Source organism: Lycium barbarum, chromosome 5, assembly GCF_019175385.1.
Source record: "Lycium barbarum isolate Lr01 chromosome 5, ASM1917538v2, whole genome shotgun sequence".
Classification (NCBI taxonomy): Eukaryota; Viridiplantae; Streptophyta; class Magnoliopsida; order Solanales; family Solanaceae; genus Lycium; species Lycium barbarum.
Window position 1 is genome coordinate 134,818,835 of NC_083341.1, and position 14,005 is coordinate 134,832,839.

Sequence of the window (14,005 nt, forward strand, 5' to 3'; positions counted from 1 at the left end):
GCAAACACTTCTCATCTTCTGTTTTTCTCACTAGCCTTTGAGGAAAAGGCGGTGAAGATTTGAACAATTGGTTTAAAGGGCGAAGAGCGCCAGAAAGTTTTTCCTTCCTCTTTTCCTATTTTTCTCCTTGTTCCTTGAGATTATAAGGTTCTGCTCCTCTTCCGCTATAATAGGGACTTCCTCTTCTGCTTCTTCCTCTACAATATCATCAGATACATCAGGTTGCGCTTCTTCTTCAACAATTGGCTCAAGATCAATCACCTTTTTGTTAGCACTTTGAAGTGTTTTTCCACTTATAGTGCTAATAGCAGCTACATTCTCCACAGAGTTTACCCCACTACCTTTTGGATTTGGAACTGTATCACTTGGTAGTTGTCCTCGTTGAGGAGTATGCACTTATCGGAAAAGGTCTCTGAATTGTGCTTCAAGCTTCTGAATGGAAGCTGAATGAGATAGTTGGACTTGAGACATTCCCTTTGATTGTGCTCTCTGTTCTGTCTTGATTCATTAGCATTTTCTGCATCATACTTTTCAGTTCCGCAGAACCATTAGACGTGTTGCCAACAGAGTTTCTAGCTGAATTATCTCTCCACTGTTGGGAATAGGATGCTTTCCCCCTAGGTGGAATGTAGGGGTTCGAGCTCTTGTTGCCATAATTATTGTTGTTGTAATTCCCTTGATTTGGATTGCCCTGATCATTTCTGCCATAATTGTTCCCTTGAAATTGTTGTTGAGGCTTTTGCCATGGGTGATTACCGGGACCTTGATAATTTTGCCGTTGATAAACCTCTTGCGAGTTGTTGACATAATTCGCATCTTCATATTATGGCTGCCCCTCTAGATAAGCTTCTTCAGAGACTTGGTACATTCCGAGAGCATGAGGTGGCATCTCCTCGACAACATTCACACCTTTGGCTTCTTTCTCCGTAAGCCTCTTCGATAATAAATTCACGGTGGTTTGCAATTGAGCAAAAGCATGATCTCGCTCATGATTTTCTTTGGCCACCGCGGCAGCAGAGGTACTACCATATGACAGGATTTCACTATCACTAGAATGCCAAGCTTAGTTGTGGGTAGTAAGCTTGTCGAGCAACCTGGTGATGTTGACAAATGATTTGTCCATGAAGCATCCCCCAGCTGCAGTATTGACAACAATTTGATTCATGTTATCTAACCCCTTGTAGAACTTCTTGGTAAGGATAGCATCCGGAAATCCATAAGTCGGAGATTGAGCTAGATAGTATTTGAAACGCTCCCATGCTGCATATAATTGTTCCCCCAGAAGTTGTTTGAACTCAAAAATCTTGTCCCGAAGCTCAGCCTTTTTGCTTGGTGGGAACCACTTTTTCAAGAATATATTGGCTAACTCGTTCCAGGTATGAATAGTATTGCTGGGGAGCTTTTCATACCATTCCCTTGCTTGGCCAGCCAAGGAATATTTGAAGACCCGTAACCGCAGTGCATCAACAGGAACAACACCTTGGGATTGTTGAGAACATACAAGCAGGAAGTTCTTCAGGTGTCGGAGTGGACAATCCTCCGAAGAATTGCGGAAATAGCCTTCAAGTTTCAATAGCTGATAGATAGAACTATCAATTTTGAAATTAGCATTTCCCATTCTGGGAGGAACCACAACAGAAGCATAATAAGCTTCATTGATGAAATCTGCAAATACATTCTCATCCTCCTCCTCTTCTGGTACAGGTGGGTTCACTTGGAGTCCACCTTGGTTTCCCTGATTGTGATTCTGTCTCCCAGCCATGTTCACCTGGTTTACCACAACAGCAAACAAGGTGTGATGGAATAGAAATTTTTTTAAAGAAGAGTACACAACAATTAGTAATTTCTAAACCGTATTCCCCGGCAGCGGCGCCAAAATTTGATACACTCAAATTATACCTATTAATGGCGTAAAGTGGACATTGTCAAATATAGTAACCCAACAAGGTTGGGGTCAAATCCCACAGGGAATATGGAGAGAAAAGAATATTAATCGTCTGCGATACTAGTCTTTAAAGACTTTAATCCTATTCCTGATAGTTTGAAATAGTTATTGAATAATGTAATTAAGTATTTTGACTGAAATTGTATTTAATGAGAAATAGAGACTAAGGTTATGTTGCCCAATTTGATTAGATATTATGCTTCAGGTTTCAATGTGATATACTTCTAATGATTGTTCTATGAATATGCACTTGATCTCTTAAGGACTTCCTAATGTTTCCCAACAGTTAAGTCGCATTACCTCTTTATGATTCTTCCGAATATAAAAGAGTTGCAATCGAAGAATGACCAATAATGCCAATTTAGACTTGTTCTTATCCCTAAGTTAGTCTATTAAATAAGGGATAACGCCTCGAGTCATTGTTATTCAATCTTACCAATACTAACTCTCTTTCCCAAGAAAAGTCAATATAATAACTTAGGCTAATGCTTGCAATCATCATCCAATACTAAATCACAAAGACAGAATAAATACCAACAACCATTATGCATATATCAATAATAAAAACCCATTCACATAATATCCATCATGGGACTCACAACCTTAGCTTTAAAATTAGCTACTCATAATTTTGGCTAACAAAGAAAGCTTAAAAGTTGATATAATGTACTTACAATGCGATTACAATGTGGAATGGAAGTGAAGTTGTTGCCTTAAATGCTCCAACCACTTCTAATATGAAAAACCTAGAGTTAATGCTCTCAAAAGAAATCTGACTACTGAATTAAAAACCCTACATTAAGTATTTATAGAGCCAAAAATCGCGCCAAGTTTCTGGATAAAAACACCCTTACGCGGCATCGTTACGGACCGTAACCCAGGTTACGGTCCGTCCTTCAGTTCATCATTTGTCAGCTTGTTGTTATGGCCAGCATGCGACGGACCGTAACCTGTGTTACGGATCGTCCTTCTGAGGCGTAACTTGTGACATTACTTGGCAACTCTCTGAAAATTTGGCTGATGTTACGGTAAGATGTTACGGACTGTAACATGAGTTATAGACCGTAACACCACATCGTAACACCGATGGTTTCCAAGAAACTCTCTGGAAATTTAGGTCCTGTTACGGTTCAATGTTACGGACCGTAACATGCGTTACGGACCGTAACATGCGTTACGGACCGTAACATGCGTTACGGACCGTAATTCATAGCGGTATGTATCCTTTCTGGTACGGATCACGTTACGGATCCCGTTACGGTCCGTAACATGAGTTACGGACCATCATTTAGCTCCATTTTGTCCGTTTTTCAGCATTTCATCTCATTCCGATCCTTAGTCAACCAATCCTATAAAACACAAAAATAACATAAGAAACAATGTAAAAACACTTAAAAACAAGCAACACTTCTAGTTATACAGGCATAAAATGTGCCAAAATTCACGGCACATCAATTTCCATTGTTTATCACTGAATGTGGCTGATTCCCTCTACTCAATAATTAAAACTTGAGTCACTCCACTTATTAGAAAAAACCCAACATATAACATAGTTGCATCTACTTAAAAACTCTAATTTTTGGTAATATGTTCAACGACTTACTAGTTGCCGCAACAAGTCCTGTTACTTGTTCGATAAAACCCAATAAGTTACCCATTTTCTATAACAAGTCACTCCACTTGTTTGATTTCCATTGTTTATTACTAAATATGGTTGATTTTCATTGTTTATCACTAAATGTGGCTGAATCCCTCTACTCAATAATTAAAACTTGAGTCACTTCACTTGTTAAAAAAAACCCAACATATAACTTAGTTGCATCTGCTTAAAAATTCCGATTTTTTGTAATATGTTCAACGACTTACTAGTTGCTGCAACAAGTCTTGTTACTTGTTCGATAAAACCCAACAAGTTACAGAGCTGTTACAACAAATTCATTACTTGTTGGAAACTGTACAATAATTTATTAACAAGAATATACACATTAGTGATTTGAACACGAACAACATATCATATAAACCAAGTTTATAATCACCAAGAATATAAATTACCATGTTAAGAAAGAATAACATTAAAATGTCATAAAGATCTAACAAAAAACTATTATTACAACACAATGCAATCTACAACTATGGAGCATTTCGGCTTGGACATGTTATTTTTTTTGTGGCCAACTGTTCTGCATAAGGAGCATTTGTTTTTCCACATAGCCCTCTTTGTCCACCTTCTTCCGTGTTTGCTAGAACTTAAAAGCTTCACACCCCTTGGCCACCACTTGCACTTTAGATGTTCACATCTAAAGCAATACACACTTCGCGAATTGAATGACGTTCCTTTACAAAAACCTGTTTCATCATCTTGAACATGGCTGGACTGTGATGATTGTGCAACACACGGTGTATAACTCGCAAGTTCGGGTATAGGGATTGGCTCACCCCCACTTCCATGGAACTTCGCACTTCTATTATCTGGAATATCCATATCCACCCCTTCCAATTTATCATTTAACACATCTTGTTGGTATTGAGCTAAATTATGGTTCTCGACCGGGCTTTCAACCACGTATACCCTCAAAATGGGCCTAGCTACATCTTTCAAATAAGTACGCAAACGACTCTGATCGGTTATCTTAAAAGGCAAGACCTTCTGGTTTTCAAAAGAGCTATGCATGTAAGTGATGACGAGGTCTTTCGGTTCACAAGTTAATTCACAATAGTTAATGATTAAGTTCACAAAATCATCAAAATCAATATCTCTTGGGATAGTCATCGCTATCGTCTCTAAATTGTGACTACCCTTCCATCGCCAAATATATCGATTGTTCACCTCGATCCATTCGCCATGGCAATCAACACCGATTATTATTGAGTCCCCCATTAATGGTGCCTAAACATATTTTGTTTTAAGAAAATCAGTCATGACCAGCGCAAGTCAAAGGCCACTTAAATTTATGATTAAGTTAATTATTGAGTGGGCTTTTTCTGAAATTTTGGACCGAAAGTAGTTAACTTAATCACAATTTTGAGCGGCCTTTGAGCTTGGAAGTTCAAAGCTGTCATAACTAGTAATTACAATGCTTGAATGTCAAGTGTTGAAATTACTCTAGGTGACAGCTTTGACCACCCCATGCCCAAAGGCCACTTAAATTTATGATTAAGTTCATAATTGAGTGGGGTTTTCCTGTAATTTTGGACCCAAATTAGTTAACTTAATCACAACTTTAAATGACTTCTTGGAACAAATAACTCATTTGTTGCATCAAGTAGGTTACTAGTTGCAACAGTTCGCTTATTTGTTGGATACAACTTCATTTTTTGTCTCTGTCTCATATCAAAATGGAACAACTATCCAACTTGTTGGAACAACTAACGTACTTGTTGTAACAAGTATGTAACTTGTTCCAACTACTTGGTAACTTGTTGGAGACAACTTTAGTTTGTCTGTTTGATAACAAAATTCAACAACTAAGTGACTTGTTGGAACAAATAACTGACTTGTTGCAACAAGTAGGTTACTAGTTGCAACAACTCACTTATTTGTTAGAGACAGCTTTAGTCTCAGTCTCTGTTTCATAACAAAATGGAACAATTATATGAATTGTTGGAACAACTAACGTACTTGTTGCAACAAGTATGTAACCTGTTCCAACTACTTGATTACTTGTTCGAGACAGCTTCATTTTTTGTCTGTTTCATAACAAAATGCAACAACTAAGTGACTTATTGAAACAAATAACATACTTGTTGCAACAAGTAGGTTACTAGTTGCAACAACTCACTTATTTGTTGGAGCCAGCTTCAGTCTCTGTTTCATCCAACAACTATAAAATATGTCCAACAGTTACTGCACTTGATGCAGCAAGTATCATACTTGTTGCAACAAGTAACTCAGTTGTTGGAAAGAGTAGGAGCTCTCCAACAGATTTCACAGTTGTTGCATAAAGTACAATAGCTGTTGTAAATTATTTATTCACATTTTTTGTAATTGTTGCAACAGATTAGTAAATCTGTTGTAACAACTTCATAATTTATCAACAACTCTTGCAGAAACACTAGGACTAAAACAGCTGATGTAAAAAGTTCAGAAGCTTTTATAAAGCAGCTTTAGAACTTGTTGCAACAACTATACTGCTGTAACTACGAATTTGGGAAAATCAGCAAATAAGGCAACTATACCCAGATGAGCAATTGAAACAAACAATATTGTTTAACTTACCAATGGACCGGAAAACACTTATGAAGTAATGCCAGTGCTACACCAATGACATTCAATCAAAAAATTGTAAAATCGGATGATTTTTTTTCTTGAGCAATGGCGGATGAAGAAGAAGAAGAAGAAGAAGAAGAAGAAGAAGAAGAAGAAGAAGAAGAAGAAAGCAACACGAAGAAGAGATGGGAAGAACAAAAATGGAGAAAACGGTGCTGAAGAGGATTTTGTTTTTCCTGATTTTTGTATTTTAGGGTTTATAGTGGTTAGGTCAAAGTGTTAAAAATAAAACTTTGAGGAAAAATGTTAAAAGTAAAGTTTAGGGTCAAAGTGTTAAAAATAAAACTTGAGGGCAAAGTATTAAAAATAAAACAAAGGGCCAAAGTGTCAAAAATAAAACTATTGGGCAAGCTCAAAGCCCCTTAATCACTAATCAAATTTAGTCACCTCTACTCAATAATTAAAACTTGAATCACCTCCCTTCAATTTTAAAACTAAAAGATCACCTATAATTAAATGCCCCCAGAAGGGAGGATAAAGAGAGTGACGGACAGAGAGACAGAGACACACAGACCTAATGCCCTAAAAAAACCTAGCCGCAGCTAAGAAGAGAAATACTTCCATGGAGTTTCTTGGGGCTTTTAATTATAGTTGACTCCTAAATATTTTTTTTTAGTGGAAGTGACCCAAGTTTTAATTATTGAGTGGAGGTGATGATTTTTTATTAGTGATTAAGGGGTTTTGAACTTGTCTAAAAGTTTTCATTTTGACACTTTGACCCTCAACTTTATTTTTAACACTTTGGCCTCAAGTTTTATTTTTAACACTTTGACCCACTCCCACCCCCGTCCCCGCCCCCTCCCCCGCACCCCGACCCCCTGCCCCCCGCCCCCCTCCAAAAAAATTAAACTTTTTAATTTTCTTTACTTACCCCACCCCCCTGCAAAAAAAAAAAATTGATTGTTTTTTCACCCCACCTCTTCCTCCTCCCCCACCCCCGCAAAAAAAAATTTAAAAAAATTGATTTTTTTTTCACCTCACCTCTTACTCCTCCCCCAACTCCCCACCCCATGCCCACCCCTCCCCCCCTCCAAAAAAAATTAATTTTTTTTTTATTTTCTTTATTTATTTTTTCACCCCCTCCTCCTCCTCGCAGCCCTTCCCCCACAGCACCCCCACCCCACCCTCAACCAAAAAAAAATTGATTTTTTCTTACCAGCCTCTACTCCTCCCACCCCTCCCTGCCAAAAAAAATTTAAAACATTTTGATATATCCCCCTTACTTCCCCCCCCCCGACCAAAAAAAAAATTGAAAAGTTTTTCTTTTTGTTTTTTCGCACCTACCTACCCCCACTCTTCAAAAAAAAAATGTTTGAAAAAAAGTCTTGAAAAGTTTTTATTTTTGTATTTTTGCCCCCCCCCCCCCCCCCCACCTCCCCCCCACACTCCAAAAAAAATGTTGAAAAGAAGTTGGGGGTTTAGGAAAAGTTTGGATAAAATTCATGTTGTTGTTGTGTGTTTGTGTAGGGGTGGGCGTTCGGTTCTTCGGTTAGGTTTTTTCAAAGTTCGGTTCAGTTTTTTCAAAGTTCGGTTCAGTTTTTTGGTTTCGATTTTGTAACAACGCGTTTGGTCATTTAGCATTTTGAACTCGTTTCCGCTAAGATACCATTTTCGTAGTTTTAAAGGGTATTCTTGACTTGCGGGAATTAGTGGCACGGTGATTTAATTGGCGGATATTTTCTTTGAAATATATTTATTTAATATGTGTGAATAGTTTATTTATAGGAATATGAGTTTCACACATACAAGGTCTAAGTTGGTAAATAAAGTATTTGACGGGGTGACTATATTTTATACAAATGATTAAGTGAATAAGTAAATTGTAGAAACTATTGGGATAGGTCATTGGGCTTAGCCCACTTCTCATGACCCATATATCTTAGTGATATAGGGTATCAAATAATTCATTTACCTTTAGCAAGAAAAAGAAAAAGAAAAAAAAAGAAAGAGGCTTCTCACTTTGGAAGAATAGGTCGTGCGTTGAAACATCAATTTCTAAGCTTCAGCTTAGAGTGTTGAACTGCTTTCTTCATAGTATTATATCTATATTTATGTAGGACTGGGATGAAATTAAGGGTCAAGAAACCAACTTTTATGTTTGCTGTGTGCTGCTATGGTGTCTCTACATTGCATAATGTGCCATGTTGGCTCAATTCTGATGGGTGCTGCACCGAAAAACTCCTCCACTTTGTTTATGGGTTTTGCACGATTGTCGTTATTTTCTCACGTTTAAAAATATTAGTAACCCAAAGTCCCCTGAATTGTAAAGTGTTGAAAAAGGTGAGAAATTAATTTGTTAAACAAAATACCATATTCACGTGATGACTTGTGCATGCCAGGATTGGATATGATAAATGCTTAACTAGAATGAATCCTGGATATGATAAATGCTTAGCTAGAATGAAATGAAATTTAGTGGAAGCATAATGATAACTCAATGATTGAGGGTTAATAATAAAATAATGATAGAATTGTTGTTGGATAAAGGGTCCCTGTACGTTTTCTTGTTCAATTGGAAGCACTGTGTCCGTATTTTTCTTTTGGGTTTGTAATTCTCTTATGTTTATCATGTTCCACTTTAAGTCCAATATACAGGGTATATGTAATTGAATATTTTGGTATCAGATTATATGTACACCTTCAAATTCATGACAATTAAGATATTGGAGTAATTAAAGGTTTCGAGTCCTAGTCCTAAGAAAGGAGAATTAATGATTTGAGAGTCCATTTATGGATGAAATTGACCAATTTTAAAAATATATGATCCTTAGATAATGGGTGAAATTTTTTGTCAATAAAATTCCAATCTTGCCCTTATGGGCCCAAGGCCACTTTTTGGGATGCGTTTTTGAGTTTCGTATATAAATATAGCAATATGGGTGTCCGTAGATTCATATTCTAACGTAGATCGCATAATTTATAGATTTTGATCGTTCAGAGGCTCTACGCAAAGGGAAGACATTAGTTTGATTGTTCGTGGCACCCGTTCGGCATTGAGGTAGGTTACGGTCTACTTTAGTTAGACTCTGATTAGAGAATCGTATGTAGTTATAGAAAGTGACGACATAGCATGATAGGCCTTCGGGTATGAAGCGGAGGTGAATTTCAATTTGGCCGGTTCCATTAGTTGTTATGTGGGCTTGTCGCCAAATGTGTTATTTTATGTAATTGTCACCTATTGGTATCTCTATCATATACTAGTTCACTCATCACATGGAAGGGAAGTGTTATATTGATAATTGAACTGGGAACAATAACATGACTTGTATATTGGTGATATTTTTGAGACTGATATCATGCATGACGTGCTTTTCATATTATTCTTACGTTGTCTTGATGGTGAGGTAAGTGATTGAGAGACTCTGAGGTCTTTGCCGGAGATTGAGAGACTCTGAGGTCTGTTCCAGAGATTGAGAGTGATTGATAAACTCCGAGGTTTCTATCGGAGAGCACGAGTGGTACATGGACTTCGCGGGTCCCCCATAGGTCATGGCTTTGAGGCACTGCCCTTAGCATGTGTGTACGAGAGTGAAGTGAGAAAGGTGACTGTTGCATTGCATTGCATTCATCCACTCATATATTTTGACTGATCATTTGGTGTACTATATCCGTCTTAGTTGATTTCATGATTCTTTACACTTTACTTATATATGATACGTGAACGTGCATGTTTGCTCTATGTGCTACTTGTTAGTTTTCACTTCTTCATGCGTTATCTAATCATTGTCGGCCTATGATGCTTACCGGTACTAGTGTTGTACTGATACTACTCTTGCTGCACTTTTGTTGAGTGCAGAGTACGATCCAGGCTTCAGTTCTAAATCCCGTGGCTGATAAGCGAGGGTGACATCTTTTAGTCATTCAGGGTGAGCTACTTGGTCATCCGTGGCCCCTGAAGGACCTCATTTATTTATTTCTGTTTTTTTGTATTCGACAGACAATATGTAGCCTTTGGGTATTTTTAGACTTGTATTTGGTACTATGTTAGCGCTCTTGTACCCTTTGACCAGATTTTTGGGGGATGTCGTGACATTTCTAATGATGATAAGTATTTAAGACTTGATAGCTTCATTCTTCTTTAATTTTCCGCTTATTTAACTTGTTATTGGGAATGTGGTTCGCCTGCTCGGGGGGATAGTGTAGGTGCCACCATGACTCGTAAATTGGGTCGTGATAGATTTTTTGAAAGTGGACACCGAAAACTGCACCGAATTAGTTAAGTTAAGTTCAGTTCAGTTTTTTGAAGTTCAGTTCGGTTCGGTTTTGATTTTTCTAATCCGTTTTTTTTCAACACTGAACACCGCACCGAATTAGTAGACCATATTCTTGTATGCTTTATTTTATCTTCCTCTTAAAAGTATTATTTTCCTAAAATCATTTATATACATTCAACTAATTATTTTGATCAAGATGGTATAAAAACCAATCCCAGATTGAAAAAAATGATTTAATATAGGCCATGAGTATTATTGAAGACAAATTTATTTATCCAATTTAAACCTATAGAAGTTCTAAATAGTATGTCTCTCGTTCAAATTTTAATATGATGAACCAAACATCTGACAATAAACAAAACCTTTTTGTGATTATTATCAATTGTCTTCTATTTTGCATTATAATCTCTGAATAATTTGTTCCATTCTTGTAGGCCCATTTGATTTTTGAATGGAAAATTTTCCAGTAGAATCTTTGATGGCTTCTAGAACTTAGCAGCTTCTTTATTAATCATATACATTAATTTGGCCTGAGAGAGTGGACTGAGTGTTGTAAAAAAAATTATATTCATGTAGTAAATCTTCAAAAAAAAAAAAAAAAACTTCAGTTAAACCGAAATACCGAAGAACCGTTGAGCCGAAACCGAACACCGAACCGAAACACCGAATTTGTCATAAAAAAGATCGAAACCGAAACCGAACCGAAATACCGAATTAATTCAGTTCGGTCTGGTTTTTCGGATTTCGGTGTTTATGCCCACCCCTAGTTTGTAGTGAAATAGATAGTTCTTCTGTTATTTTCCTGGCATGGTTCAGGGTTTAGGAAAAGATATCCAACTGATGGTTTTTTTTTTGTTCTTGTCCTGGTATTTATCTAATTTTGTTTGTAGAAGATAACTAATAAATTTGTAGTTGTTGCAACAAGTTCTACACTTTTTTGCAACAAGTAGACAATCTGTTGCAACGACTCATTCATCTGTGGGACATAGTTTCAATTATTTGGTTCTGTTTGTAGAAGATATCCAACAGATTTGTAGTTGTTGTCCAAGCCAAAATGCTCCATAGTTGTTAATTGCACTGTGTTGTAATAATAGTTATCTGTTGGAACTTTATGACATTTTAATGTTGTTCTTTTTTAGAATGATAATTTATGTTCTTGGTGCTTGTGAACTTAGTTTATATGATATGTTGATCGTGTCCAATCATAAATGTGTGTATTGTTGTTAATAAATTGCTGAACAATTTCTAACAAGTAGTGAATCTGTTGCAACAGCTCTGTAACATGTTGTGTTTTATCCAACAAGTAACAAGATTTGTTGCAACAACTAGTAACTTGTGTTTTATCCAACTTCTAAAATATTTCCAATAAGTAAGCAATCTGTTGCAACAACTGACAAGCCTTGCTGCAGCAACTAAGTTACATGTTAGGGTTTTTCCAACAAGTGGAGTTACTTGTTGCAAAAACTGGGTAACGTTTTGTGTTTTATCCAACAACAGTAAGGACCTGTTCAACAACTATGTCATTTGCTGCAACAGATACTACAGTTGTTGCAACAGATAGTACAATTGTTGCAACAAATATTACAGTTGTTGCAGCAGATACTACTTGATCCACTCATATTTAGTGATCAACAAAGGGAATCAACAATATTTAGTGATAAACAAAGGAAATCTTAATCAATTTAATGGTATTTTATGTCAGAAAAGATGATCGACTAAGTCAGTATGCGCTAAATCCAATGATCATTAGAGTGAATTGATGTGAACTACTTTATTCACCCATATTTAGGGATAAACAAATGAAATCAACGATATTTAGCGATAAACAAATGAAATCAACTATATTTAGTGATCCATATATAATACTTAATCAATTTGATAGTAGTTTGAGTCAGGAAAGATGATCTACTAAGTCAGTAGGCACTAAATCGAGTGATCATTAGAGTGATTTGATGTGAACTACTTGAATCACCCATATTTAGTGATAAACAAAGGAAATCAACGATATTTAGTGATCAATGTATAATGCTTAATAAATTTGATATATTTTGAGTCAGGAAAGATGATCTACTACTCAGTATGGACTAAATCGACTGACCATTAGAGTTATTTGATGCGAACTACTTGATTCACCCAAATTTAGTGTTAAACAAAGGAAATCAACGATTTTTAGTGATGAATATATATATATATATATATATATATATATATATATATATATATATCTACTAACATCCTTAATGAATTAGATAGCAATTTCATGTAATTTCACGGATTAGATGGGCAATTCTGAGTGTATTCTTCCTAAATTGAGTGATCATTAGATTGATTTGATGTGAAGTACTTAATTCAACCATATTTAATGACAAACAATGAATTCAATGTTATTCAGTATAAACAAAGGAGTTCAATGTGATCAACATATGAGATACCTGCTGCAACATATGAGTAAGTTGTTGCAGCATATGAGACACTTGCTGCAACATATGAGTAAGTTGTTGCAATAATTCAAACAAGGTGATTAATCTGTTGCAACAACTATGCAACTTGCTTAAGTAGTTGATCCATCTGTTGAAACAGATTAGTAACTTGTTGCAACCTCTTCAACAAATGTATAATGTGTTGCAACAATTAACTCATCTGTTGCGACATATTTTTTAATTTTTGCAATAATTTAAGCAATTGTTTGATTTTTTTTTTTTCCAACAGGGTGAGTAATTTGTTACAACAACTAAGCAACTTGTTTAAAAAGATAAGTAACTTTTTAAAATAAATTAGTAACTTGTTGAAACAAATTAGTAACTTGTTGCAATTTCTTCAACAGTGTATGCATTTGTTGCATACAACCACCTTAGCTCCAAATACCACAACTAATCAAAATAAATAAGTTCATAAACATCATTCACTAATAACATAAAGTACAAAAGAAGAAAAAAAAACAGAAATTGTTCAACAGCAATTTTGGCTCCAAATACTACAACTTAAGTAATAATTTGTTCAGCAACTGCCTTCTGGGGTGTAGCAGATTTCCTTGATCTACTCCATCTCCATCATCAGATTTTTCATCTTCTAGTTCTTCTTCACTTTCTTCATTTGTATCTACTGCTTCTCGGCTCTGTTCTTCATCTCTTTTTGAGGATTGATTGTCAGATTGGCTATCAATTTAGCTATATCTTTCCTCAACATTTGCTGATTCATAAATAGATTGTCTACTTGTTGCAACAAGTGTAGAACTTATTGTAACAATTATAAATCTATCAGATATCTTCTACAAACAGAACCAAATAACTGAAGTTATGTCCAACAAATTTGTAGTTGTTGCAACAGATTATCTACTTGTTGCAACAAGTGTAGATCTTGTTGCAATAACTACAAATCTGTTGGATATCTTCTACAAACAGAACCAAACAACTGAAGCTATGTCCAACAGATTTGTAGTTGTTGCAACAGTTTGTCTACTTGTTGCAACAAGTGTAGATCTTGTTGCAACAACTACAAATCTGTTGAACATCCAACAGATTTGTAGTTGCTGCAACAAATTGTATACTTGTTGCAGCAAGTGTAAAACTTGTTGCAACA

At 36.0% G+C, this 14,005-nt stretch overlaps 1 non-coding gene and 1 pseudogene across 1 annotated transcript; both read left to right on the forward strand.

Moving 5' to 3' along the window:
- LOC132639861 (LEAF RUST 10 DISEASE-RESISTANCE LOCUS RECEPTOR-LIKE PROTEIN KINASE-like 1.1) overlaps positions 1-14,005 on the forward strand; it is a 68,391-nt pseudogene that overhangs the window by 33,933 nt on the left and 20,453 nt on the right.
- Positions 1,212-1,318, forward strand: LOC132643099 (small nucleolar RNA R71). Its single transcript, XR_009583544.1, has one exon. It is a non-coding gene; the product is annotated as a small nucleolar RNA R71 (small nucleolar RNA).